The 25,969-nt window shown below is 46.8% G+C and overlaps 1 protein-coding gene across 1 annotated transcript in view; it reads right to left on the bottom strand.

The window, feature by feature from the left end:
* LOC139750831 (C-Maf-inducing protein-like) overlaps positions 1–25,969 on the bottom strand; it is a 342,875-nt gene that overhangs the window by 93,065 nt on the left and 223,841 nt on the right. Inside the window, exons 3-5 of the mRNA XM_071665605.1 lie at positions 5,217–5,267; positions 1,627–1,698; positions 1,174–1,263 (exon numbers count right to left, since the gene is read on the bottom strand). The gene's annotated coding sequence lies outside the window, so the exon portion shown is untranslated. The remainder of the gene's footprint in view (positions 1–1,173; positions 1,264–1,626; positions 1,699–5,216; positions 5,268–25,969) is intronic.

A 25,969-nucleotide genomic window follows, 5' to 3' on the forward strand; every position in this document is an offset into this window, starting at 1 on the left:
GAGAACGAACGATAATGGTGAGGGTCCCTCCTGCAGTAGGTGAGAACGAACGATAATGGTGAGGGGTCCCTCCTGTGGTAGGTGAGAACGAACGATATTGATGAGGGTCCCTCCTGCAGTAGGTGAGAACGAACGATAATGGTGAGGGGTCCCTCCTGCAGTAGGTGAGAACGAACGATAATGGTGAGGGGTCCCTCCTGTGGTAGGTGAGAACGAAGCTGTGACAGACGGTAAGTCGCCATGGCTACCACAGTGACACTAGTCTCTTGTGGTGGTGCTTGTGAGGGTTGGGGCTTATGACGCTGAGGTGATAAAGGGCGAGGAGGAGGAGGAAGAGGTTCTCGTCAAGGATTAGAGAGAGAGAGAGAGAGAGAGAGAGAGAGAGAGAGAGAGAGAGAGAGAGAGAGAGAGAGAGGACATTACAGGTAGCGAATATTGAAAGGTGTTTCTAATATCCAAGATACAGATTTTCGAGAAGTATAGATATAAACAGATCAGGTATAGATGTGGGTGCTAGCTCGAATCTGTAAGGAAAACGAAACGTGGGATACGAAGCAGCAGAAGATGAGGAAGAAGCCGTTGATGGAGGACTATTACCAGGAACGGAAGAATATAACATATGACAGGAACGGAGTGAGGAAAATTAAGGGCAGCTTTACGATGGTCATGCAAGAGGTTGGCGTTTTAGCGGCTGGTGATTAAGAGAAGTTACGCCCTTCTTTTTATCTTTCGTGGCCCAGTTTAAACCTGTAGCAACACAGCTCTTTAACTAAAGTGACCGGTCTTATCCTCCCAGCGCCTGGCCCTAGACTTACCCAACAGCACCCATGGACAGAACTCTTCATGCTAATGAGCCATGCACACCGGCTGTCTGTGTCCCTCCTGATCTTACAACAAGAGTTAGGACACAGACCCCGTACAGCACTCGTCTCCTCATGACCTGCGTTGACCGAGTTCCTCAACACCACCTGCGTCTAGATGCTGATCTCAAAACTGCTTCCGAACGTAACATGACTCCCCCCCCCCCCCTACATGACCCGTGTTGACCTAGCATCGATACCCGCGCGGGAATCGACTAAACCTGACACCACTTCCTATATGGTCCAGCCAGCAACTTGTACCCTCCCTAAGTAGCCGTGTGTGTGAGGTTGTACTGACGACATACATACATACCGTGGTGAGGATGGAGGAGGCCAGCTCGAGGGGAACCCGGCACACGGTGTGGTCGTGAAGGGGCGTGGCCAGGGAAAGCTCCACCAGGTTCTGCAAGAGGGAGAGGTGGGGGTGTGGTGTTAGTTGGGAGGGGGAGGTCACGAACAGCCGGGGACGCCCGGGTCAGATGTCAAGACCAGCGGGTCCACTGCTGAAATTAACTGGAAGGGGGGGGGGGGGCTGAGTTGGCGCCGGAACCTGGTCGACATGTTATCATTCATGAATATAATAACATCTGCTGAATAATGTCAAGACATTTGATAAATAATGTAAAGAGATGAAGGTCAATATTATACGAGAATCTTGTAATCTTGAAGTCATCGAATATATCAAGGGAGGTGATCACTGGAGCTACTCGTTATGGGAACTCAGAAACAAGACAGACAGACAGACACACACACACACAAGACTTACTTTGAGCTCCTTCAGGAGGACCTCGGGTCTCTGGGCCGTCCGCAACACGTTCCGGTACTTGTATACATTTTTCTGGAAGATAAAGAGCACAGAATGAGGCGTCGCGACCCTGGGGAGGGGGGCCATCGTGGGTCTTGGTGGGTGGTGGTGAGAGTGATTAGTGGTGGGAGGTTCGGGGTGGGGGATGTGGTGGGAAGATAGGGGTTCCGAGAGGCTGATGGTGGCGGTAGAGGATAGTGAGGATGGCTGGTGGTGGTGATTAAAGTGGGTGGTGTTGGTGGCGAGTTGGGGGTGTGTGGGAGGGGCGGGTGGGGGGACTTTAGTGTCTCTATGATCAAATATGTTCACATCTAAAAACGTGTGGCTGAAAGTACACATGACCAAAGTTCTGTTTCCCTCCTCGTTTTTGTTAGGGTTATTGAATGTTCTCGTTACATTTTCTAACCGCTTTGCCATTTTCTATGTTACCATCAAAATTCTTGTTTACAGCAAAAAATTTTCTCGATTACAGAAACTTTAAGATCTCTTGTAACACCGTTTTCTCTAATGCAGTTTTCTCTCATTCTGTCGTCCGTGTGTCTCTATAAAAGTTAATCCTCTCACTGATCATTTTCATAGAAATGATTAATATTCCTCCGCGTCCGTCCTCTTGTGTGCCGCTCTCTCGTCGACTGTTACGGGAAAATACCCCGAGATTAAGTTGATGTTGGAAGTAAACCTTTCATATACGTGAGCTGGATGTTTGCATGGACAGTTTTCCACTCGCTCTCGTACCCTCACGGCACATTGATGTTAATATTCCTTTGTTCTCCGTTGAGTTCCCGGCTTTCCCTCCTCCCGGCGCTCGTACGTAACAGGTCGAATTATTGTACGTCAGGGTTTCTTCTTGCCCATAAGCGGCCCTTGGCCGTTCTGCTCCAGTGACTTAAAAGTTCTCTGTGCGTGAGGGTGTGGCGGTCATGATGCCCTGCCGATGGTGGTGGTGATAATGTTTTTGGATGGTGGTGCTAAACTTCCTCAGTGGTGGTGATAGAGGTCGCTGCGCAGTGAGGGGGCGATGATGATGATGATGATGATGGGGACAGTGGCTGGTGTGGAGAGTTTTAGCACTGATGGTGATGACGGGTAGGAAAGATGCGATGGTGATCGTGGCTAGTAGTGGATACTGGGTCATGAGGCGAAGTGGTAATAATGGAATGAGGTGGCGGACACACACACACACACACACACACACTTCTGCGGTATAGTGGTTAGCGCCGATGACCATGCCTCGCGTATGGGCCTGCCCGGGTTCTGAGAGCGGCAGTCGGCACACAGCCAACCCAGCTGTTCATCCTCATCTCGGGAATGGTTGATAAATGGGTTCCTGGTTCAGGTTGGTGTGTGTATAAATACACAGAGAAGTAATGAAACATACATACAAGGGATCAGGCATAACGGGCTCGGAAAACACTCACCCCGACTCCCATTTAAAATCTATCACCGCCCGTAATCAATGCAGGTGCGTTGTCCGTGAGGCAAAGCGTTCCTTTATTCAGAAGTGTGATATCCTCTCCTCGTCATCCACTGATAGGCCTTCCTGATCTTAAAAGATAACAGCATCGCTAACAACTTTTGTCTCTTTACTTTTCCTTCACTTTTTCCGTTCTAAAGGTACAATAGCTGTCTCTCCCGTAGATAAAGTAACTTTTTATGGTTCTTGTTTCTTCTCTGACTCTACCTTGGGTGATTAAACCATTCCTTCATCCACTGATGCTCCTCTTACTAATCCTATGCCCCTTCCCGTAATCTCTTTCCAAACTGTCTGAAAAGCGCTTCTCTCTCTCTCTTGACACAAGTAAGGCTTATGGTCCTGATGGCATCCATCCCTGTGTACTGAAAGTGTCTCTCCAGACGTGTACCATTGCTTGCTCGTCTGTTCCATTTTTTTTTTTTTCTTGGAAACATGCGTTGGTACATCCCATTCCTAAGAGGGATGCCCGTTCTAACCCTTCAAACTGTCGTCCTGTTGCTTTGACATCTACCACATTCAGAGTCTTTGAATCCCTTCTCATCTCCCAAATCCTCAGACATTTTGAATCTCTCTCTGATCACCAGTATGGCTACCGTAAGGTGAGATCGGCTGTGATATTCTATCCCATCTTAATTGATTCTGGTCATCATTCCTGAAAGATGATTGGGAATCCAGTGTAATTGCCCTTGATATTTCCAAAATTTTTTCACGGTGTGGCATCTAGGTCTCATCTCTAACTTCCCCTCTTTTGGTGTCCTTTCCTTACTTTGCTCCCTCATATCTACCATCCTCTCCAGCTGACCTGTATCCGTGGTTCTTGATGAATTGGCCTATTCCCCTTACTCCATCAACATAAGTGTTCTTCAAAGTCATGTCCTGTCTCCCACACTTTCCTTCTTTTTATCAACGATTTCCTTATTTCACAAATGCATTCATATGCTGACCACTCAGCTTTTCATTCCTCCAAATCCTTCAAATCTCTTTCTCTCACTCACTAAACTCAGACTTGCACAGAATATCTTAGTTGCGGTAGACGAAATCTGGTTGTTTGATGTCTCCAAGACTCAATATCAGCCCATCTTTCTAACGAAAATAACGCGCAACTTTTCTGTCTCATTTGACGGATCTGTAATTCTACCTCTTGACTCGTAAAACATACTTAATATTATTGTAACATTCACCCCACATTGAAAACTTAACATTACGGAAATAGCTATGTCTGCATCTAAGAAACTGGGAGCCATGTTTAGATGTCCAAATTTCTTTTCTTTCAAACAGTTGCTCCGTTTGTACAAAGGATTGATCCGTCCTTGTGTGGAGTGCTGATCTCATATCTAGGGTGGTTCAGACTCTGCATCCTTAACTTAGAGCTGAAAGAGATCCGACTCATCAACTCTCCTCCCTTCCTAATTTCAAAACGTGATCCGAAATGTTGGTTCACTTCCCTTCTTCTGTAGATAACACTGTCTTTTGCTCCCGAGAGCTGGCTGCTTATGTGTCCCCCATCATTAGCTAAACAACACAATATTTGTTAAGCTGTTGAGTCTCATGATTACTATATAGTTGTTGGGAACTCAAGGATGGGCCGTTTTGATAACTGTTTATTCCCTACATCTCGAAGATTTAGAGCTCTTTATCCAGGACATGTATTTCCCAATAACTATGACCTGGCTCTTTCTGAAAAACAGGTTTTTCACTTTCTCCAAAATTCGTAAACACTTTTTCTTGTCTTTTTTTTTCCCCCTTTCATTAACCTTTTTATAATTCAGTTCAGGCCCAGCCTTGATTTGGACTTTTGTCCGTGACTAGGGACTCCAGATGAAAAAAAGGGGGTGGGGCAACATGTGAGGAAATCCTCTTCCCATAACACACACACACACACACACACACACACTCACACAGACACACACTTTGTTAAGAAGATTAATATATAAAAAAGAAGTATGATAGAAGAGATGTTAAGGGATGGGATCCCGCGGATGTAAAAACTGGCTCATAGTACTGAGCCAGTAGTTAATCCCAGTCATGCAGGCACACACTCCTATCTCACGGGTGCACAAACGGACTCGAAACTAACCTTCCATATAATAGAGTGGAGCCACTGGTCTCTTGTGTAGGAATTATTGGCCTGTAAGAAAACGAAATTATATTAGTAAAACCAATGGTTTTGATACAAGCAGTTTCACTACAAATCCTATAAATAACGAATGGTTTCATAGATACATGACATACATTTACCTGGATCTTTCGACAGATTTGTACTACACATTTACCCAAATTGAAAACGAAATCATAGAAAGCAGGAAGTCGCTGTCTGTAGACGTCAGCAGATAGTGCTGCTCGCTCTACCGCAATGTAAACAAACAAGTCCTTATTACCGTTACTCCAGACCACCATCAGACCCCACGTGAGGCACAGTAATAACAAATATCGCCATCATTCATCATGCTTAGTTGATCTTTTACGCGAAATTGGTCAGAATTATGCAAGCTCACGTAAACGTGGCAAGAGGTAGTAGACTCGCGCCCTCTGTGTGACCACACACACACAAAAAAAACTGGCTTACCTTGGTTTAATTTCGCCTCTGCGAGAGGGGTCTGGTTGATGAGTTATCGTTTTCGGGACTCGCTGTTATGGCGCTTTCTCAACATCAGCCTCTCATTTGGAGTTGAGATTTGTAAAATAAAGTCGTTGTGCCCTACATAGTAAAGGCTCATTGTTCATGGTCGACCAACGTCTTTGTCTAGCAGCATTAACACATCTGCTAAGACATGGCTCAATAATGATTAAGAACCAAACATCAGGTAACCAGACAGACTTTATAATTTATAATAAAAGTGTATCGAAGCCACTTATAGGACTCGGGAAAGTATAAATTAAAGAACACATCAGGAACCTATAAGGAAGCGTGCCTTTATTATCATCTTTGCTTAATAGTCCTCTAAGTTGCCTGCGGCACGATCCTTGAGTATCAAGGCGTGACTTTTGACCAAACCCATAAAAGTCAAGTAAAAAGCCAGGCCAACATACCCAGGGTCATATCGTCGAGCGCGAACGGGTTAAGTTAGAGAAACCCTATGTGCGCGTACATTGTTTACTGAAGGAAAAACAGTCCTGAATTCCTGTCGAGTGGACGCAGCTGAAGTGCGGTCTGTGGTGTGTTGATGTCTTGTAATGGCTTAAAATCGAACTTTTGTGTGAAGACAGCTCAACAGGGCTTTATGCTTTTGCGTAACTTTATTTCTGAATGAAATGTAGAGTGGTGCCACTGGGTTATTAGCCTATTGTCATCTTGACTTGCGCCAGAAGTACATTTTATAAGAATGAGCGTAGAAGCGTCAGGTGTACACAAAACATAGATGCCTCCACGGCTGCGCGGACCGCGGGCGGTATATGCGCGAAGTGGTGGGGAGAGGCGGTACCGCCTTCACCAACAAACAGAACAGTTGCAAAATATATCTACTCTTTATTCATCATAATGTCTTTCATGAAATGGGAATTTTATGAGGTGTTAGTTATTTACATGGATGACACTGGTCCCGAGCCTTTCGTACTGTTTAACTTGCATACTCTTGCCACACCGACACTGTGCATCATTTATGCTTTATTTGAGTACACACGATTAAACATGAGGCTGTCAATTTATATATTTTGTGCTGTGACTCATAGCATTATGACCATCAAGAAATCATGCTCAAAAAATAATAATAAAAAAAGAACACGGAGTTCCGAGTCAATGAATGAGGCAAGGCCGTATTGAGGCTGCCAGCGAGGTCTGTTTACAGCCGTAACCCTGAAACATGAATTGAGAGCAGGCTTGGGTAACGGGCTGACGGCAGTAGTGTTGGTTTTTATTATGTATCACTTCATCAGCTATCAGCAGTACCAGATAGTTAGCGGATTATGTAGTACCTAAGTACTGGTGCCTTTCCCTGTGATTCACCTTAGAAGAATGATATGATCTTCCTCGTACTGTTTTTGTTTTAGAATTGCAAACGAGTTTTCGTCTTAACCAACATTCCTATGACTGGTATTTAAAGAAATCCATGTTCATAATCGTTTCCCCGCATATATCACGCCTTTGGGTATTCTGTACATTATTTCAGGAGGTTAAAATCGTGTATCATTAAATCTATGGCTAAAGAAACTTATGTAGATACTTATGGATGCGATGGTGACCAGACGCCGATTTCGTGTATATCCTTACATCCAGTATTCTGTATGTTATCCTAAAATCTGCTCAACTTTTTCATGTTTCTCCTTTTCTTTCATATGATAACAATCCGAACACAAAAATAGATTTTTTTCCTGGTCAGTTGCGAAAATTTCCGGTGTTTGTCTAACCTTTACGTTAGCTTTTCGTTTCATCACTTGTACTCATAAATAGAAACGGATCATAAACAGAAACTCATCAGTTATCTTCACCTGACCTCAGGAAAAACGGTGTCTGAATCCTAAGTGAAATGTCAAGCGTACTGAATACTTCAATGTCGCTAAGTCAAGCATGACCGGTATGCATTCGTGCCAGGTGCTACTACCCTGAACAACACTGTCTTTATTGGGGAGCACACACACACACACACACACACACACACACACACACACACACACACACACACACACACACACACATACATACATACATACATACATACATACATACATACATACATACATACGTACACACACACACATACACACACACACACACACACACACACACACACACACACACACACACACACACACACACGAACCTGGATCTCCCGGCAGAATGAGGGGGAGACTCCTTTGATGGATTGAGGATCACTTTTAAGTTTTTAAACGAGCTTGATGACGTAGACAGTGAACAGTTCTTTGAAAGATGTGGGGATAGAACAACTAGAAGGAACTTGTCAGAGAGGACGTAAAGAAGGACTTTCATAATGGAAAAGTTGTGAATGAATGGTATAAACTGAGTTATAAGATAGTAAATTTGAACGGTATATGATAATCGAAAAAGTTTTATGGCAATGGAGTGAATTCATGAGTTTAGGGGCCCCCACGAATGTACAACTGCCTCCCCTTACTGTACAAACAGGTAATCACATATAGGTAATTGCACCACAGAGGGTAATCCCCGGTGTATGAATCTAACATGAGGTATACTGTGACTGCTAAATATAATCAAGAACATGAAGGACACTTCATTCATCATGAGGCCTGGAGCCGCCCCCCACCACACTGTGACGTGCCGGAGAACATGCTCTCCTGCAGCTGCGGTGGGTGGGAGGTTCACATGGGAGGGGCGGTGGTTGGGATAGGCCCATATGGAGGTGTGGTGGTGAGAGGGGGAGGAGGAGGAGGTCCATGTTAAGGGGGTGGCCTGTGTGGAAGTGTGATGCATGAAACCCCTATTGGAGGGGTTTGGGGGAAGGGGTACAGAGGAGGCCCATTTGGAGGTGTGGTCGGTGGAGACTCATGTGGATGGGTGATGGTTGGGGGAGGGCCATGTGGAGGGGGTTGAGAGAGGTTCATGTGAACGGGTGGTTGGGGAGGTCCATGTGGAGGGGTGGTGGATTGAGGAGCTGCACGTGAGGAGGGAGACATGAAGGCCTTGGGGGGGGGGGGTCAGAGGTCATGACCTCTCACCTCAGCTGCTGTCCCAAGTGCGCACGCTGTCGGCTGCCTCCTGGTCTGATGGCTTACTAACACAACACATGACCCGGGCGTAACTAACCGACCTCCATAATGAGAGTGGCTCATCATGAGCGACGGGGTGTTAGAAATTGGTTCCAGGGACTGGGAGGTACTCAGAGACGTCAGGAAAGGCTATTAAGCATGTGTAGTGCAAAACACACACACACACACACACACACACACACACACACACCTGAGGGTCCAGGACCTGGGTCGGACCCTGGAATTCCGTCACAAGTGCTCGAGGTTTGTTATGTATATAGTGACGTCATGTGAGGTTGGTTGGTCAGGTGGTGAGGGCGCCACCGATGTCGGCATTCCACCGGCATCGCAGGTCCGTCCGTCCCTGTCACTCTGTATATCTTATTAGGAGGCCAGCGGTGGTCGGCATCCACCAGGGCCTACGCCGGGGGGGGGGGGGGGCACTGTATTCTGCACGTGCACGAGGTTATGAACGAGAGAGAGAGAGAGAGAGAGAGAGAGAGAGAGTAAACAGACTTAAGGATGCTAAACTTTCCCTCACAGTTCAAACGTAGGAGAATCCTTTGGATTGTTGGAAATATTTGTGTCGTGCGCGACGACAGGATAGATCTCAGTACCCTTGAGCATGGAAATACGACGGTCGCACTCACGGGTTGTGCCATCGGGGTCAAACGTCCGTATCGTCGTGGTCAGGGGTCGTATCGTCGTGGTCAGGGGTCGTATCGTCGTGGTCAGGAGTCGTATCGTCGTGGTCAAGGGTCCGTATCGTCGTGGTCAAGGTCCGTATCGTCGTGGTCAGGGGTCGTATCGTCGTGGTCAAGGTCCGTATCGTCGTGGTCAGGGGTCGTATCGTCGTGGTCAGGGTCGTATCGTCGTGGTCAGGGGTCGTATCGTCGTGGTCAGGGGTCGTATCGTCGTGGTCAGGGGTCGTATCGTCGTGGTCAATGTCCGTATCGTCGTGGTCGGGGGTCGTATCGTCGTGGTCAGGGGTCGTATCGTCGTGGGCAGGGGTCGTATCGTCGTGGTCTGGGGTCGTATCGTCGTGGTCAGGGGTCGTACCGTCGTGGTCCGGGGTCGTATCGTCGTGGTCAGGGTTCGTATCGTCGTGGTCAGGGGTCGTATCGTCGTGGTCTGGGGTCATATCGTCGTGGTCAGGGGTCGTATCGTCGTGGTCAGGGGTCGTATCGTCGTGGTCAAGGTCCATATCGTCGTGGTCAGGGGTCGTATCGTCGTGGTCAGGGGTCGTATCGTCGTGGTCAGGGGTCATATCGTCGTGGTCAGGGCTCGTATCGTCGTGGTCAGGGGTCGTATCGTCGTGGTCAATGTCGTATCGTCGTGGTCTGGGGTCGTATCGTCGTGGTCAGGGGTCGTATCGTCGTGGGCAGGGGTCGTATCGTCGTGGTCTGGGGTCGTATCGTCGAGGTCAGGGGTCGTACCGTCGTGGTCCGGGGTCGTATCGTCGTGGTCAGGGTCGTATCGTCGTGGTCAGGGGTCGTATCGTCGTGGTCTGGGGTCATATCGTCGTGGTCAGGGGTCGTATCGTCGTGGTCAGGGGTCGTATCGTCGTGGTCAAGGTCCATATCGTCGTGGTCAGGGGTCGTATCGTCGTGGTCAGGGGTCGTATCGTCGTGGTCAGGGGTCGTATCGTCGTGGTCAGGGGTCGTATCGTCGTGGTCTGGGGTCGTATCGTCGTGGTCAGGGGTCGTATCGTCGTGGTCAGGGGTCGTATCGTCATGGTCTGGGGTCGTATCGTCGTGGTCTGGGGTCGTATCGTCGTGGTCAGGGGTCGTATCGTCATGGTCTGGGGTCGTATCGTCGTGGTCCGGGGTCGTATCGTCGTGGTCAGGGGTCGTATCGTCGTGTCTGGTGTCGTATCGTCGTGGTCTGGGGTCGTATCGTCGTGGTCTGGGGTCGTATCGTCGTGCTGTAGGATTTTACTAAAGACGGAAGGCTGACGTTTGATAGAATTTCAAGACGTGATCAGTGCCACTTCCCCACCCGCTCCATCGTCAGCCGGCGGCGGGAGCGGGAACTCTCGCCACCATCACCCACCACAGTAACTCCTCAACACTAGCCACTACGGTAACACCTCAACACCTCCCACCACAGTAACTCCTCAACACTAGCCACTACGGTAACACCTTAACACCACCCACCACAGTAACACCAAAACATCACCCACCACAGTAACACCTCAACACCACCCACCACAGTAACAACCTCAACACCACCCACCACAGTAACACCTTAACACCACCCACCACAGTAACAACCTCAACACCACCCACCACAGTAACACCAAAATATCACCCACCGCAGTAACACCTTAACACCACCCACCACAGTAATACCTCAGCACCACCCACCACAGTAACACCTCAACACCACCCACCACAGCAATACCTCAGCACCACAGTAACACCTGAACACCACCATCACAGTAATACCTCAACAGGAAGTACCCGGCCGCCAGGTGCAGGAAGAATGTTGCCTGACAATTACTAGACTTTCTAAGTTATGTTCCTGTTCTATCTTAGGCACAACGCCAAGCTCACTCGCTCACTCACCAGCCCAGGGTTGGTGTTTTTTCCCTCTGGTCTGGCGAGAGTTGAGTGCAGTAATAATCCAGTCCTGCCTGCGTGCGAGACCCCATCATGCTGCCGATGGTAGTGACTTGCAGTATCTCAGAAAATGTCGGGGCATGTTATCGAACCCTTGGGCCAGACTGTGGTGTCACGACCGCCCAAACCACACCTCCGTTGTCGATCAACCTACATCTCCAGGCAGGTTTGCCAGGGTCGGCTCCTGCCTGCGTCGCAGTCGTTCAAGTGTGTGCTTCATGCATATTTATGATGCGGTTCTCAGAAAGTGTCATACAAGTGTATTCTTGCTGCTAACCCAAATTTATGAACAGGTGATCTTGGGCAGGCTCCGAGTTCAACAAGAAGTGGTAGTGTCAATCCGGACCTGTGGAGGATTCATACAACCCCTGTGACTCTGGGAACTATGTTTCGAACACTGACGAGACTTGAGGACACACGAGTTCCACAGAGATACACCATGTAGCACACAGAGGAGGACCATCACATATACAGATGTGCTCATAATTCTCCTCACAGAAAGGCATTTTCCCCTCACTGCTCAAGGCCTCGCCATAAGCAGGAGGCATCACAACGCTGTACATAATCAGTGGTTGTGGGGAAAAAAAAAAAGGAAATAATTACAAGCTTTACTCCACACTCAATCGAGAATAATGGGAAACCTTGAGACAGAGGCTGGGTTATGATCATCGGTGAACACATAAATGTGACATAGCTGCGTGTGGGTGACTCACTGTGGGTGCGAGGAACACCTGACGCACACCTGCCTCCCATACAGCCAGAGACAATGGGGGCGGGAGGGGTCGTCAGTAAAATGGGTGCCTCTGACTGTCCAAGGACAGGCTTTGTGCATACAGATGAAGTTCCATGTCACACGTAAAAGACTAAGATGTGACAGGTTACACAACCCACTGTCGTCCCTTACCTCGTCGTGCATGACGCTGCATGAGACGCAAATTTTCTGCAACAGAACCAAAGAGACGTGACAAGCTGCGGGAAAGAAAATCTAAAGTTCCCATCCATTACAGCAGTGGGAGGCAGCTGCATCTCCCAGGCGCCAGCGGGCAGGATATCTCCATGGAAGGTGGGAGCGTGCAGCCTCGAAGGGTGAGGTCTCAGTACCCGAGCCAAGAGGGGAACTCCCCTGCTGATAACCTAGCGGGTGGTGCGGGGCCATGACTCCCCTGGTCACGTGTGGTGGGACGTCGGGGGTTCCGTGTCCAGGTGCTCGGAAAGGTGATAGTGGAGGGCATGGGGGGCTGAGCCCCCCTTCACCCAGCCGTGGCACCACCCACCCTCTACACTCAAGCGCTGCGCCTGGCTAGCTCTCTGGTGTTCCCGTCGTGTATCACATGATAAAACCGATTGTTCTTCGTAATTCTTTCTCGGTGCGATGTCGCTTATATGCTACTGATACAGTTTTTGTGTCCTTACATAGCGACCCTGCATGGTTGATAAATCAAAAACACAGACCTCCTTCCTTTGCTGCTAACCCCTCTCTGTCTCGATGATGAACAGCCCAGCATCGTGTGAACTGTGCAGTAATTAAGAGAAAAAAGTGTGAAAATGTGGTGCACACTGTCAGTTCATGATAGGTCGATTGTGAGGATGCGGTGTGTACTGGATGTGTGTGGTGGCCGGGTGTGAGGATGCGGTGTGCACTGGGTAAGTGTAATGGCCACGTGTGAGGATGTAGTGCATATTCTTAATGTATTTGGGGTGATCAAGTGTGAGGATATGGTGCAGTGAGTGCGATGTGGTCAGGTGTGTGGATGTGGTGTATACGTTCGTCATATGACACCCAAGTGAGAGGACGTTTTGCTCACACTCTGAGTGTGGGAAACTACGTGAGAGATGATATTGTACTGTGTGAACGTCCAGTGACCCTGTTTGAAAATGTGATGCCAACAACGTAAGTGTGGTGTGGCAGACTATGAAGATGAAGTGATTACTATTTGTGTGTCACGGGCATAAAGTCTTACACTTGCGTTGCCCTCCCCCCTCTTAAACTTATGTATATGTATCATGTCCCTACTCCAGTGTATGTATACACACACACAAACACCAGCCTAAGCCAGGTATTGCCGTGGTCTGATTGTGTTGTGCTTGCTGACAGTTGCCGGCAGGGTGGCAGGCACAGCGAAGGACACCTGGTCGGGTGTTTTTAGTGAGGCATCATGTACAGAAAGGGCAGGGACGGAATCAACGTAAACTGAGGACTTACGCTGGCCGGGAATTCTCTTTCTTAGAGAGTTTTCAAACTTAGCTCACTGCCAGAAAGGGGATTTAATGGGCTACCTGCTACTGTCGGAGGGTGGGAACACGTTGGCCCCCTTGGTGTAGCTTGGGCGTGTGCCTACCCCACACATCTAAGGGCATCAGAGACCTGTTATTGCTTAATCTCCTGTGCGACAATAATTGCCGCCTGTCCCTTGAAGAAGAAGTTGCGGAAGGACACCACTGGAACATGTCGGAGACTAGTCCACCTGTGAGTGTTGCGTTTCGTTCGTTTTCCTGAATTTCCAGAGCTATGTATTTCCCTCGGTGAGACTGGCCATGTACCACCGCCTGCAGGGTCGAAGAGATAGCTCAGTCCGTCAGACCTTCTCATGTTGTGTTGGGTCAGAGTAAGTCGCTGGAGAGAGAGAGAGAGAGAGAGAGAGAGAGAGAGAGAGAGAGAGAGAGAGAGAGAGAGAGAGAGAGAGAGAGAGAGAGAGAGAGAGAGTATGGTGCACGGTGTAAGGTAAGGTGTCTCAGTGTGAGGATATAGGAATAGTGTATGTCTGTGGTGATTATATGGGTGGATATGGTGCATATTGAGTGTAAGGGGATCGAGTGTAAACGTATGGTATATTGGCTGAATGTGCGGCAAGCTTATGTGAGAATATGATAGTATGGATGCATGGTGGCCGAGTTTGAGGTTGTGGTGTAAACTATGGGTATGTAGGAAACAAGTGTGAGGTTATGGGGCATAATGCATGAAGACATGAAATATGGTCACCTTGTAGCGGGCTTGTGTGAAGATGTACAGTGTGAATGTCACTTGCTATGTGTGATGATATGGTGGATATTCTGAGTATGCACTAAGCACGCATAAAGGTGTGCTTACTAAACATACAAAGGTACGGTGAATGTTCTGAATGTGTAGTGACTGATTATGAAGGCTGTGGTGAACATTTGTGGTACGCATTCTGAACGTGAAGTTATCAAAAAAGAAAGTATGAAACGGTATGTGAGTGTGAGGGACTCATATGGTGTCGCTGTGTAAGGATGCAGTGATCAGATTTAATATATAGCGAACAGTGTAAGTGTACAGTGACCAGGCGTAAGGATATGGTGCAGAGTCGTTTGGCTGGTTAACATCTTAATTTCCATTAGCCCGTACACGCTGTACGGGATTAGCATATGTTACAAGTTATCTCAGGACCCATATATAATGTGGACAGTAGAATAATATACGAGACAAGCAACATGAAGGGACGGGCTGAGGGCCCCATGGGAATCAAGGGCTGGGAAGATTGAGGGTGTAAAAGAAGAACACACTTTAAAAGGTCATTTCCATCATCCCACTCTAACTGGTATATATATTACAGGGTCAGCTATATATTACCGAGTCAGCACCCAGGATGCAGGGTGTGTGTATGTGTGGCAAAAACGTTAAGTGTGGCAGTGTGGTATATATATATATATATATATATATATATATATATATATATATATATATATATATATATATATAGATAGATAGATAGATAGATAGATAGATATAGACATATGTAAGTCGGTCGGTGTATTAATTTCTTGCTATGTTTCGGGCGTCAGATATTCTTAATGTAATACTTTGATGGATTGAAAGACTAAGATTATCGTGCGTACAAAAAATTCATGCGGTGTAAGAAATATTCAATCATCAAGAAATGACCGATCATCCTAATGAAAATTTAACGACAAAAGTATGAAATAAAGATATAAGAAATCAATTAGGATAATTGCTAGACTCATGGTGTAAGAACATGGATTGTAAAATGTCATAGTTGTTGAAAATGTTAGTTTGCCATGAACTTCAAATGTCACAGAACTTAAAGACAAATAACGTAAACTCACGGGACTTTCTGAAACATTAGACACCATAGTCTTTTTCTGGCTTAATTGTGCAAGCGAGTGTGTCTTACTCTGCCGGCACTTGACTTACTGATTTACCTCAGTGTGTGTGTGTGTGTGTGTGTTCATAGGGTAGTCTGCTAGGGGTAACCTCCAGGTATGTTGACATTTGTCATCTTGAAATCAAGAAACACTTGAAGAAAGGCGTGGAGCTCGCTAGCGCTGGCCTGTCCCATTGTTATCTGTCACAGAAAACATGAAGACCGCCTGCTGTTTGTGAATGATCTTGCTGACGGCTGAACTAGACAGTACGTGAGATCCTTCTACGAGACCACCTAGTGCTGACCTTGGCCGACGCCTTGTAAGTTTTTGTGGGTGCCTTAAAATAAAATCGTTTTTTTTTTATCATTCAAGGTTGATATGATCATTATTCAAAAGTAAAATCCAGCGCTTCCAACAACCCATTCTCTCAAAAGCGAAATGGATACTCGGGCTCCTTAATCCCTCAGTTTGATGACCTGATAACCTCAGTACAGACACCACCAGGCCACAGATATATAACACAGGGGTTCTTCTACCATAACAAGATGTTTTCCGTTTACCAGACAGACAGACTCGGCAAGATCATTTCCAAAAGCATCAAGCGCATACCTGCACGATCCAGTTACCGATCCAGCCTTGTCGTCATCTCCAAGAAAGTGAAGATCAAAAAGCCTCATCGTAGCTGAGACTCGATACTGCAACCTAGATCCACTTTTGAACATTTTAGGCATCATGTGAAGATTGTTCTCCCCGCCTCCTCACCTTTTTTTTTTTTTTCTATGCTAAGCTAGGGTTCAATGGATTAGGTTTGTAACCTAACCTAACCCAGCCCAACCAGACCTAGCCAAGCCAAGCTAAGCCAAGCCTAGAAAAATGTAAAGGATCGAATCATCCGGTCATCCCATATTTGTTACTGAGGAATCTTTCTTTAATAAAGGGAGGATGTTATCTCCTAACCAACACATTTTAAGTTGAGTGTTAAGTTTGTCGGTTAGTGTCATCATGAGAGAAAAGAAACCAAAACGCATATGGGAAGCTAACACAGAACGAGCCTAGGTAAAGCCAAACTAATGCTAACCTGGATGTATCCATATACATTATTATAAACTCAAAGTAGTTTTGTCAAAGAAACTTCGCACTGAAGTTACTGCCAGTCATCAGTGTGTGTGTGTGTGTGTGTGTGTGTGGTGATTTCTTATGGTTTTTCTTCTGTTTGGAGCCAGGATCCACTTCAAATCGGTGGAGGGCAAAAAATGTTGATTTCTCTCTAGCACAAGAAAACCAGGATTTGCTGGGAATTTTGAGTAAATTCTTGTATAATCATCGATAATGGTAAGGTAAAAGAAATTTCTGCCTCATTAGTGATTCGGGAGTAAAGAATCAGTTTTCGGATCTGAAACAATTTCCAAAGTTGTATAATCAGTAGCCATACAATTATCTAGGGAATAGCTACCTAGCTTGGACTTCGTGGATAGCATATCGTAAAACCTAACTTAACCTAGGCAGCAACCTAGGCAGCATAGCGTAAATCTAGGATAGAACAGCATAGCGCAAACCTAGGACAGCATGACAGTACAGGATAAGCTTTTTTTTCTTCGTGGTGGCTGCAGTCACGGACACAAGTCCACTTTAAGGCTAGACCTTAATTGAAATATGGAGAGGTTAGCGAAAGGAAAAAAGAAGAGACAAAGGAAAGTATGAACGAATTTTGGAGGAAGTGAAAAACCTGTCTTTTAAAAGTGCCAGTTAATAGTTTTGGAGAAAGACAAGAGAAGGAAAAAAATTCCAAATTTTCGAGGTGTATGGAAAGAAACGGTTACGGAAATGGCACACCCTTGGGCTGTCATCGGCCCAAAGAAAGAAAGAAATATGACGCAGCAGCTAGCTGAGTATTGCGTGGTCTAGCCAGTGATGGGAGGGCACACAAGTAGCCATGCCTCTGGAGCAAAAACCATAGTAATATCTATAGAAGAGAAGACGTGAACCAAGATTGTGGATCAAGTTTTGAAGGTAGCTTGGGAGAATTGAGTCGCAGCGCTTTCGACTAAACTCTACTGAGTAAGGTTGTTATGCGTTTGGCGGAGGTAGAAGCATCCCCCACGTAAGACGGTAATGTACCTGTCAGAAAAGAATTTTAGCAAGTTATCAGCTTTGTTGAGGTGTGCCAATATTTACATTTAGAAGGGGCTGCTGGAGGGGAAGGTACTGTTAAAATAGATACTATGAGAGAGTGTGGTCAAGTGAACCAACTGGGGCGAGATTGTGTAGCTACAACGTGAAGGATGAAAGTGAAAAACAGATCCTGAATATTAGGAGAGTGGTCACAGCGGTCAGGAATATGGGTGGGATGGGTGATAATTAGCTCTAGATCCTTGAGAATGGAGAACGTGAGGGGCTTCAATCGCCCATTATCCATATGGGAGGAATTCACCCATTCCTGTGGTAAACGTAAAATCCTTTCGGTAAAGGATCTCGGCTTGCAGGAATTTATAATGGTGAAGAAAGATATATAATTTAAGGAGTCAGAAGAGCAGTAGTGGAAACAAAGGAAAACTGGTAGCTGGGACACAGACCTTGAGCTAAATATCATCCATTTGAGCTAAATTGAACGAATGTCTCTTACATTATTAGAATAAACAGATGGTTGCGACAGCAAGCAGGAACTCTTGGTTTTGTTGCACAGGGTGAGCAAAATATGTGTATATTTTTAAATTTTGCGGATATTTACTTCCGTCTAAAGCGTTTAAAGTGGCCCATCGCCGGGGATGTAGCATGCTGTTTTGGTCCACATTTTCTGCTTTGCATCACAATGGAATCAATATGATTGTGCCACATATGGACATCTCTTAACAGGCAGGGCGCCTGATCGTGCAAGTCGTGTTTTTGTTGCGTTATGATTGCCCAGCAGCGATTCTGGGAGGCGACGATGGGCGATCAATAGTAATAATGCAAGGGACGCACAACGCATCCTAGCGGCTGAAGGACCGTGACAAATGAAACAATGAAAAAAAAGTGAAAAAGAAGAAAAAAATAATCAGTTCCGACCTAAATCTTATGACATGCTTATTATCCGTTAACGAAATTTCATATTTAAAACCAGATTGAATGTAAATGTTTTTTACTTCCATAATTCGCAGTATGAACATATAGAAATATAAGTCCTTCAAGGACTTGTGCTACCGGACTTCAGTTAATAAACAAGAAACATTAACGGAACATTAAAACGACTGTAAGGTGTCATGGGGTAATTCCTAAACTTCGTCACATTTTTCTGTGACCATTCAGAGTCTATGCTCATTTGCCCTTCTCAGATTTACCCGATCCTCGATGATGAATAGAAAGTTTTAAGCTTTAGCTTCTAAAACAAATCAGTTAGTCGATTATCAAGATGGCGCGAGGTAGTAGAAAATTACCAAATTAAGAATTGCCACGAATTACAGCACTTCACACACACACACACACACACACACACACACACACACACACACACACACACACACTCTAAAGTACTGTTAAAAGCGTAGTGCTGCTTCAAGAAGCCCATGTTCTCGACGCGTTTGAGTACTTTATGCGCGGCATCTTTTAAATGTCCAAATTGGACAATCACATGTTTACCTAATGGCGTCCTAGCTTCGTCTCTTCGATGTATATCAACTGACTGTTATATTTCTCTCTTGTGTCTCCCCTGATGATGTGATTATTACACGAAAGTGCACTTGGGAACTTTTCGTATTTCATTTTCCCCGTGGACTCATAGGAATATCTTGATCACGCGCAGAATTGTGATCCTTTCCAATATATATATATATATATATATATATATATATATATATATATATATATATATATATATTTTTTTTTATACTTTGTCGCTGTCTCCCGCGTTTGCGAGGTAGCGCAAGGAAACAGACGAAAGAAATGGCCCAACCCCCGCCCCCCCCCCATACAAATGTACATACGTCCACACACGCAAATATACATACCTACACAGCTTTCCATGGTTTACCCCAGACGCTTCACATGCCTTGATTCAATCCACTGACAGCACGTCAACCCCTGTATACCACATCGCTCCAATTCACTCTATTCCTTGCCCTCCTTTCACCCTCCTGCATGTTCAGGCCCCGATCACACAAAATCTTTTTCACTCCATCTTTCCACCTCCAATTTGGTCTCCCTCTTCTCCTCGTTCCCTCCACCTCCGACACATATATCCTCTTGGTCAATCTTTCCTCACTCATTCTCTCCATGTGCCCAAACCATTTCAAAACACCCTCTTCTGCTCTCTCAACCACGCTCTTTTTATTTCCACACATCTCTCTTACCCTTACGTTACTTACTCGATCAAACCACCTCACACCACACATTGTCCTCAAACATCTCATTTCCAGCACATCCATCCTCCTGCGCACATCTCTATCCATAGCCCACGCCTCGCAACCATACAACATTGTTGGAACCACTATTCCTTCAAACATACCCATTTTTGCTTTCCGAGATAATGTTCTCGACTTCCACACATTTTTCAAGGCTCCCAAAATTTTCGCCCCCTCCCCCACCCTATGATCCACTTCCGCTTCCATGGTTCCATCCGCTGACAGATCCACTCCCAGATATCTAAAACACTTCACTTCCTCCAGTTTTTCTCCATTCAAACTCACCTCCCAATTGACTTGACCCTCAACCCTACTGTACCTAATAACCTTGCTCTTATTCACATTTACTCTTAACTTTCTTCTTCCACACACTTTACCAAACTCAGTCACCAGCTTCTGCAGTTTCTCACATGAATCAGCCACCAGCGCTGTATCATCAGCGAACAACAACTGACTCACTTCCCAAGCTCTCTCATCCCCAACAGACTTCATACTTGCCCCTCTTTCCAGGACTTTTGCATTTACCTCCCTAACAACCCCATCCATAAACAAATTAAACAACCATGGAGACATCACACACCCCTGCCGCAAACCTACATTCACTGAGAACCAATCACTTTCCTCTCTTCCTACACGTACACATGCCTTACATCCTCGATAAAAACTTTTCACTGCTTCTAACAACTTGCCTCCCACACCATATATTCTTAATACCTTCCACAGAGCATCTCTATCAACTCTATCATATGCCTTCTCCAGATCCATAAATGCTACATACAAATCCATTTGCTTTTCTAAGTATTTCTCACATACATTCTTCAAAGCAAACACCTGATCCACACATCCTCTACCACTTCTGAAACCGCACTGCTCTTCCCCAATCTGATGCTCTGTACATGCCTTCACCCTCTCAATCAATACCCTCCCATATAATTTACCAGGAATACTCAACAAACTTATACCTCTGTAATTTGAGCACTCACTCTTATCCCCTTTGCCTTTGTACAATGGCACTATGCACGCATTCCGCCAATCCTCAGGCACCTCACCATGAGTCATACATACATTAAATAACCTTACCAACCAGTCAACAATACAGTCACCCCCTTTTTTAATAATTTCCACTGCAATACCATCCAAACCTGCTGCCTTGCCGGCTTTCATCTTCCGCAAAGCTTTTACTACCTCTTCTCTGTTTACCAAATCATATATATATATATATATATATATATATATATATATATATATATATATATATATATATATATATATTCCTATGAGTCCCTTTTTTCCAGAGACTCTGTACCTCCATGGCTGCGCTACACTCAGTAGCAAGGACAGGATGGACTCCTCAGATGAGCTAATTTCTTTTTTCGTTGTCATGTGTTACTTTGCAAGACTGTCTTACTCTTCTTGCTCTTTTGTTTGGCAACATTGGGTCACCAGTGCTAACCTGTTGTTTGGCATCACTGTGCCCGCTCATTCATAGGGTGGCAGGGAGTAGGATATGTAGGGTGTTGTCAGTGTGGCTTCCCAGAATAGAATGAGAACTGATATTTAGTAGTCAGGTAAAGAATGTAAAAGGTTAGGAACACTGTATATATTTCCATCTGTGGGATAATGAATGACATTATCTGCACTTCCTCAATGAAGCGAAAATGATTGTATGGCTTTCTACTTCTAGCACAGAAAACCAGAGTTTCTGTTCTCGCCAAAGTCTCATAGCTACCTTGTTAGGACCCAGTTGTATGTTGCTGTCTAAATTCATTTGTATTTGAGAATCAAAAAAGTTTTCGATTGGGCCAACCTAGGAGTTGCCAGCAGTCACTGACAGTCCCTGGGAGTATTAAAATTAGGAGTATTAAATCTATTGGACAGAAAATGATAGTGTTTGATCATTTACATGGTACAACATCATAGCAACTCATGCTCAACAAGGTGCATGAGCATAGTCAAAAGACGATCACAACCACCCAGTATGGGTGATAGTCGTTAATGTGGTCACAGTCATGTACAGTGTACAGAACAAAGATGGGTTCTTAGAGAACAGTGTGACGTCATGGGGAAAGGGAGTGCCGGCTGACGTCACCGGTGCTCAAAGAGCGCCAGGTGAAGTCATATGTTGTGGTGGCATTAGGGAAGGGTGGGTGAAGTCAGAGTCTCGGAAGTCATGGGAGAGCAAGTGTTGACATCATATGGATCGAGGGGGTTTGACGTGGTTTTACAGGTCGTGAGTGGTCGTCCGCTGACATTATGGGTCACCAGATGACCCTGTAGGTCATCATAAGGTCACGTGAGAGGAAACGCTGGTGACATCCCGGGTGAAGACGGAAAGTCAGAAGTCTTCACGGGGGTGTAGACAGCACGCTGGATGTCACTACCGGTCACGTGTTATAATCATCGGGGAGGGTGTGGGGGTGATGACGTCAGAGGCCGCGGGACAAGCCCCCCCCCCCCCCCTTCCCATGACCTAGGCATTTCCTCCCCAGCCATGACCTTCCAGGTCGTTCTCACACCCTCGACCGTACAAATGCACCGGAGGCAGTCTAGCTACACTCTGTGTCTTCACCCGCAGGACCCCACTCCCGCACCACACTGTCTGATTACACGCACGCACGCACGCACACACACGGTTAATGAAGACAGCATACATAAATTGGAGTTGTATGATAGTAGAGATGGGCCTCCATGAGTGTAAAGCTCCCTCCCTGTACAGCACATATATGCAATTACATACACAGGCACACATACAAACACCCCCCCCCCCCCCCCCCCACACACACACACACACACTGTGGCACGTGATTAAAGCAATATCTCGCCCCGTATCCCATCCCGGTCAGGGTCCAGTGCAACTTTGAGTTGCATAAGACCTATACAGCTCGCCTGGCAATCAAGTAAATTAGCCAATTTGGGACAGGGTCAACAACATCCCAAATGAAGGACAGTGTGTGTGTGTGTGTGACCAGTCCGGACCTTATGGTCAGCGAGAGGCCGAGCCGGAGACGGAGGAGGGGAAAGTGGATAGGAAAGGAAGATACAAGGGGCGACCCACAGTTGAACCAAGGGTTGCAGTTTTAATTTCATCCTCCGCGAGAATCACGTACATAAGACACAGTCTCAGGTCTGTCCAGCTTCTACTGAGGTTTATATGCATAGGGGCGTAGTGCCATAGAGCAAACAGGTGACGGAGGACCTACTGGCAAGCCACCAGGTGTGTGTCCGAACGTGTATTTCAGAAAGTCGTGTTTTTCTAGGTAATGTGATCCATGCGCGATGGTGAGGCGCATCAACCATATCGCCTTACCCCGTGCGCCACTCGACCACGACCACCACCATCACCACCAGCCGGCGGGGCGTGTGCACGTGTCGTCGTGGTTGGTCGTTACATGTGTCGTCGTGGGTCGGGCGCCACCCGGCCGTGTATACAGTTGTGTTGACGTTATCATAAATGTGGTGGCGCTGGTCGTCCCCTGCAGGGGGTCGTCCTCTCCGTCATCGCAGGTGGACTTGATGTTGTACATGTCAGTATGGTGAGCCATTACATGATTCAGTCATGGTCGACACTCACATGACAATACTATATTTCTTATTTTTTTTTCGTGTTGATCGTCACAAACTTTATGTTGGATAATGTTTAAAACTTTTGTTGTTGAGGCCATTCCTCTAAAGCACTCACGAAATGAAACGTCAATGTTAAACTATCCACTCACTCATGTTGCCACAGGCGAAAATGAGGTAATATTTTGACGTCTGAAAGAGAGACTGGAATTTTTTTTTCGAGGAGGAGGAGGAGTAGGAATGGGGGGAGGGGGGGGGTGTTAAATCAAATAAGATATTCACATCAGATATTAAGTTTCCCACATCACCCAAGTCCACCAGTATACTGGCTACCAGGGGAGCGGAGGCGACTCTAACAAGTATTATTTTCAGGAAATTTACGAGCGGCGTGTGTGTGTGTGTGTGTGTGTGTGTGCGCGTCACACCTTTTGTGTGTCGACATTACAAGCCCGTAGGGTGGCCTGGGTTGCGCCAGTCGGGGACTCGCTAACACTTGACACTGACATCAGGGATCTTTAGCCCTCGTCTACCTGGGGCAACAATCAACAGGTCCACAACAACGGAACCGTCAGGAGTCTACGCTCAGCACCACTGTGTACAGCGTGTCGTTGACAGTTCGTTATTAACGTGCGAGCTGCAGGCGCCCAGCGGTGTGGGACTGACAGTTCTCTCGCCTCACTTCACGTTGGTTTTGGAGGCTCCGTGTGCCTCCACGGCCCCGTGCAGGATACCCAAGATGCATCGTTGCTCCTCATGATTAATCACGCGCTTTGAAGCTGCAGTGGCAGGCTGGCTCCCAGGCTCCGTCGAAAGACCTGGCTCATGGACGAGAAGTCTCAGAAGGGCTCGCGCATGGCGTGGGTTCTCCTGTGTACTGTACCTGGTCTCCGTGAACGTTCATTCGGTATGCAGGAACGGTTCTCATGATAGACCATCATATCTTCCTTCATCCTTCCTCGCCCGTGTACTTCAGTCAGGGAGAACGTGCAGAAAAAAAATAAGAAAGAAGAAAGTTTGCATGACCGCTCTACGCTCCCACGCTCTTCACCCGCGGTATCGCCTCCTTCCAGCATTCCAGGAGGAGGAGGAGGAGGGGGGGGTGTGGGGTGGTAGGAGGCTGGGGAAGCATGAGGGAGGGGGAGAGGAACGTGGGGGTGGGGGGCGGGGAGGAAAGGATGACGGGAGGTTGAAAACACGTAAGTCAGCGTGTGGTCCCGGCGCGTCTTCCCATCCCATCCCGGCCTTGTATGGGCGGTGTGGAGAGAGGACCAGGGCGCCACGCTCGCCCACGTCTCTGTCTGGCGATATCCTCAAGGGAGGAAGACCTTCGACTTTCCTTGGATGACGCACTGGTTCTCCTGATGTATTAGAACCAAGCCATTTTCATCCTTGGCACCAGTGCATGTTGTGATGACGTCATACGCCTCGACAAAACACGTTACCATCAACCGTGCACCCATCTCTCTCTCTCTCTCTCTCTCTCTCTCTCTCTCTCTCTCTCTCTCTCTCTCTCTCTCTCTCTCTCTCTCTCTCTCACCACTCGGACTTCTCCCTAAGGGGTCACGGAGCCACCTTCCACCATGCCTAGCACACACACACCCAAGGTCTCCCAGGTGGCGGCTGGTGGCAGGTGGTAGAGCAGTGGTCAGGGTCACAGGGACTTTCACTCATGAATCTGTCTCTGTAGATCCCGGGGGAGGGAGGGAGGGAGGGGGGGGGGAACTGGCTACCATGTATAAACAGTGGGTTGTTGCTGCAAGGCTTGTGGCGCGGGAGTGGGTGGCTGGTCCAGTGGTGTGGTTATGGTGGTGATAGTGAAGGGGTGGGTGGTGGATGACAGTCGTGGTGGTGGTTGGAGAAGAGAGGGATACTGGGGAAGGGGGAAGGTGTCCAAGTGATGGTGGTAGCGAGTCTGGTCAAGTACGAGTTGTTGGAGATGATGATTTTATGGTGATGGTGTTGGAGATTATGGTGTTGGTGTTGGAGATGACGGTAGTTATAGGTGTGGTGGTGGTGGAGGATGACGTTGTGGGTGGGTAAATGACGGAGAGACAGACAAATAAACACAAAATCCTGAAAAAGGGGTTTTTGTAAGTAGGAGACCAAAGAAAACGCGTGGAATGAAAATAGTGACATTCCCGTGTGTCGAGCGGGTGTGACGTCATGACCCCTGTGACGTCATGATTCTAACCGTCATGAACTTTTATGACGTCGTCAACGTTGGCCATCGGCGGGAGACCCAAGTGTTGCCAACACCTGTTCGTCTCTACATTCAGGTCTTCATGTTTTCTCTAAAACTGTTTTTACCTTAATATTTCCTCGACGCGCTGTGGCTATACTTCCGCTGATTCATAACGTTTTGTGGCTAATATTAATAAAATCCTGTGGTTTTTTGTGACAGTTCACGGTGAACAGATAACAGAGGAGACGATAGTTATTCATATTGAACAACTAAACACAGGAGCGGGTGCTAGCTGTTTACAGTGAAC

Source organism: Panulirus ornatus, chromosome 10 (genome assembly GCF_036320965.1).
Source record: "Panulirus ornatus isolate Po-2019 chromosome 10, ASM3632096v1, whole genome shotgun sequence".
NCBI lineage: Eukaryota > Metazoa > Arthropoda > Malacostraca > Decapoda > Palinuridae > Panulirus > Panulirus ornatus.